Below are 4,913 nucleotides of genomic sequence, written 5' to 3'. Positions count from 1 at the left end.
TGCCACTTTCAGTGTATGGTTCATGTATCTGGGTTTGATTTAGGGCTCCAAGATTTTCATATTCATATTAATATATAAAACAGATCTGCAATTTGAATTTCTGGATTTTCTAGCTTCAGAATGACTGGATGGAAGGACTGCTAGCTTCTGAATTCTGATGTAGAGGTGCCAAAGGGATCAGATCTTCAAACATACTGTTGATTGCTTTATCCAATGAGAAGATTGGACTCAGATCAACAAATTCTTAAAACAAAACTCTTCATTGACTTCTTATCTTGACACGTGGTTTAGCTGCTGAAGGAAGACTTTCCTATTGTAAGAACATTGAAATATTACCTCCGCAAATAGCATATCAAAAGTACCTAAAAAAATTAAATTACTGCATTAAATGGGTAATATGCATTAAATTACCTAATCCATGATGAGGAGGGGTCCTTTGCATCTAGGCATCCATATTCATAAGACCGTCTTTCATAAGATCCTAGCTCAACGCATCAAATTGCCCAATGCCCTAATCAAGATGCCAAAATCAGGGTCCTCACAGTTCCCTCTGCTCATCGTGCTCGCCAAGACATAGGATCAGCCATGCACATCCTTGTTCCAATGTGTTCTTCATGAGGCACCCTTAGAGATACCATACCTCTGATTTTATGTTCATACAGGCTACTACAGGGGTCTGCTCCAAAGTGCCTCACACTTCTTCTATCTTCCAGACTTCCAAGGGTACTGTCACCCTTATCCAATGGTGCCAACACAAAGGAGCTGCATACTTTTCTTGGATGAACTTCTTTTGCTTCAGCTGCTAGACAAAACTAGGATCACATGGAGTGTTGCCACTAAACCTTCTCAACAAAATCACATCAACTGCTAGATAATGACATTATGGAGGGCTTTTACTATTCTTCAAAAATCATTTTCAGATTGATGTCTAAAGGGACCATCCCTTCTCATAACTGCATCCTCTATTTTTATTGGCTTCAAGGCACCTCTTATGAAGGTTTCAAAGACATGAATATATATTCCTTATTGATTTGCAAGTTGGCTTGAATGGAACAGGCTTTTAACACTTGTGTGTGTGTGTGTGTGTATATATATATATATATATATATATATATATATATATATATATATATATATATATATGCGCTTGTAACATTGATAAGGACTTGGCCTTTTCTTCAATACACAAATAGGGTTCCTTGATTTTACTAATATAGATGACATAGGATGCCCACTGATTGTCTTTTCAAGGCTTGCAAATATCTGCATACAGAAGCTCAACTTCCTTAAATTATGAAGGGCCTTAGAACTGTCCTTTAAAAGATTCTCCGCTTCCTTACAAATATGTGGAATGAGAAGTCCACCACCTTTCTTCTTTTATAGCCCGGAGATCAAGAAATCACAGCCCCAATGACCTATACTGGTCGGCCAAATTCACAGAGCATGATAGTATATAGCAGTGCTTTATGTGACATAGGCTTCTTGGCCTTATTACAAGCACAAGGAATAAGTAGGAATCTTCTTAGATAAAACAATCGACATTAACAAAACTTTTTCTCTTCAGTAACTCAGAGAACAAAGAGGCATGAATAGGTCGGATTCACTGTCTGAATTGAAGAGCGAGAGAGAATTTAAGACAGAGTTCATCGAGCCATAAAATTTCTGCCTCCATACCACAAGATCGAGAACAGAGTAATCCTTTCTCCAAGGTTGGCTTCATGAAATGACCTTTGGCATATTCTTGTGTTCTTGCACTTTTCTTGGCCTCTTAGGAGAATAAAGTTATTTTCAAAAGACTTATCCAAAAGCATACTTATGCCCAGAATGTAAAAGAGAGATAGCTACATTGCATAGCATACCTTTATTGTTTCTTATGCTCAGAACAATAGGAACACTTGGCTCCTTCTTAATGGTTCAGAGAACTAGGCCAACAACTTGGTTCTTCATTGCTCCATAGGACTCTCTTTAATTCATTGATCAAATCCAAATAAATATATGTATCCCTAGAGTCACTTGTTTGATCCTCAATAACTTTGCTTGTTGGACATCTTTGTTTACAAGACTTGAACTTATGTGAGCACAGGTCACTGGATGGAAGGACTGCTAGCTTCAGAATTCTGATGCAGAGGTGCCAAAGGGATCAGATCTTCAAACATATTGTTGACTGCTTTATCCAGTGAGAAGATTGGACTCAGATCAACAAATTCTTAAAACAAAACTCTTCATTGACTTCTTATCATGACACATGGTTTAGCTACTGAAGAAGGACTTTAACATCTTCAGATTTGATTAATGGCCTTCATGAGCTATTTAGCCCAGCTCTTGCATATACCTAGACTTGTATTATTTTTCGAGACCTCTCATGATTTCTAAGGCTTGCAACAAGATACCTCAAATACATTAACAGTCCACTGCTTCATCTCTTGAGATTGCATTCCTCCTCTTGCTTGGGCTTGACCTCAGCTGGCTCTAATACCATGTTAATTTTTGAGTTAACATGTTCTTTGCTTAGGTCAGAGGTCAGTTACTTCATTAATCCATTAGCCCATTATTAATTCCATTAATCCATTAGCAATCACGTTGACCATTATCACATGACAGTAACTGATGAAAAAACATCAAACATAAATGCAAAAGACAAGCCAAGATAAGAGGACACCATGATTTAAACTTAAAGCTAGGGCAAAACCCTACAAGGGGGAAAACCCGCAGATCTTTTCTTCTTGATAATATCAAATGTTCATAGAGAGAGAAATCCATAAGTACAATGATACATTAGTCAAACTCAATATATTGACTTGGCATAGATGATCCCAATCAAATGTCCAAAAGTCAAAGTCACATATGCAGAAGTCAACAACAGTCAAAGCTATCCTAACCAATCAGCAGTCAACGGTTAACAGCTCAGTCAAATCAGCCCAATCTATTTGGTAAAAGGAGAGAGAAATTCACCCTCTCTAGGTAGTCAAAATGCAGTCAAGGTAGCCTTCAAAAGTCTGGTCAAAACTTGGTCAACAGTCTGCAGTTAAACCTGCCTCAGACCTGTGGTCAAACACCTCAGTTTGTGATCGGTTCCTTTGCTCACAAGTGCGACCTAGCTGGCAGAGTAATAATCCATCAAAGTCGCAGTCAAACAGTTGGTCAAAGTGCCTAGTCAATGCTGCTCTGTGTACTAGGAAAGTCAACCGCAGAAAATCATAGGAAATCCGTCCTCCAGAAATTTGCACGTATGGGAGAGAGATAGTTTCTCAAAGAAAGTTGAATCCATCATGAGAGGAAAGAGAAAATCATGTGTGTTGATGCCAAAATGGAGTGAACGCATCTTATATTTATACAATTCAATATGGGTCAAAGGTCATGCCTTTTGGGCTTCATGAGCGTACATGGCTGTGGGGCTGACCTTGACCAAAACCAACATTGTGGGTTTGACTTCAAATATACATTTTTTCCTGTGAGAATCCATCGTACTTTAGGTCAAAATTCGTCCTCTCGAGAAGAGGAATCCAATGCCATCATCATCTCATACAAAGGAGCCGTCCATAGTGGAATTTGACCTTAGTTGACCATTTTTAACAATTGCCTATACAAAACATCTAGGCTAAAGACTAATTTTACTCTCAATAAACATTGGACAAAAACTTCTCTCGATCCAGTTTGACTCTGGTAGTATCAAACAAAATTTTCATTCCATAGATGAATCAAATTTTGTATTTCACAAGAGTTCAGCGTTTTTGTGGAGAGGTATGTTCATGACACCTCACTTAAAAACTGGTTTGTTGTAAAGTTCGTCTTAACAATGATTGATTCACTCAAACGAAATAAAGTGGGCAATAGATCCACATACACATCCTACACACATGGACACATACATAAATATTGTGGGAAGGACAGGAAGATGTGCTGACCTGACTTGAAAAAGAAATTGTTTCAAACCAATGTTGTCAGACTTGGACTCTTCTAAGACTCGGCTGGGCTGTGACTCAAGAAGACTCAGCAGAATCTTTCAGACTTGGCAAAGAGAAAAAAAAAATACTCAGAATATGTGTTTGCAAGTTTCAGAGGAGTCTGGCAAGTGGGGATTATGACAGAAGAGTGTCTAGGAGTTACTCCTTTCAGTGGCGACTCAGTGGACTTGGCAAGATTCAGGAGTTCGAAAAGAGTCTGACAACATTGTTTTGAACAAGCATTAGTCACAGTCGAAAATAAAATGAACGAACAAAAATCAGCACTCATAATAGAAAGGATACATGTGTAGAGTTCTATTTAAGAGTTCAAGGCTAGACTCCAGTATAAAAGTAAATTCTGTTTGCTGCTGGAAACTGTAAAGTAGACAAACAACAAGCTAAGTATTTTATTTAGCTGAACCTGAAAAGCTTTGAAAATGCTCAAACGTTAAAATCAGTCAAATTCCTACCATTTATCTTGGACCTAATTTCATACATAAGCATGCTAGGAAACCACATTCCTCTATAAAAATATACAAGTTGTCAGACGATTATATAAACAATCATAGATTGAAACAATTTTGAGCAAAGGAAATGTTATTTCAATATATTGGCCCTGTTCAAGTTTTGAATGATTTAGAAATTAGCAGATCTATTAGATAGTGGAGGCAGGAAATTTGCACTTCTTTTCTGTCAAACCTGGTAGCTGATAAAAGATGAGAAACAACTTAATCACACACCTGTTGGTAAAGGCCTAATACTAAGAAGGCAGGTAGAAGTGGATGATTAAGATTGTTTATAGGTTTAGCCAACAGTTTTATTGGTAACATGCTTAGTTTGAACTTTTGGTGATATTGTTTCATCACATAGCCTGACTATGGTTTGGTGAATTGTTACTGGAAATATACTTAAATCAAGATAAAATATAGGTGATTTTCATTCACATGCTTATTAGAATCGCTGGCTTCT

The sequence above is a fragment of the Pinus tabuliformis genome, chromosome 8 (genome assembly GCF_031772625.1).
Source record: "Pinus tabuliformis cultivar Carrire ecotype Pingquan chromosome 8, CPIR1, whole genome shotgun sequence".
Classification (NCBI taxonomy): domain Eukaryota; kingdom Viridiplantae; phylum Streptophyta; class Pinopsida; order Pinales; family Pinaceae; genus Pinus; species Pinus tabuliformis.
This window is presented reverse-complemented; position numbering follows the sequence as displayed.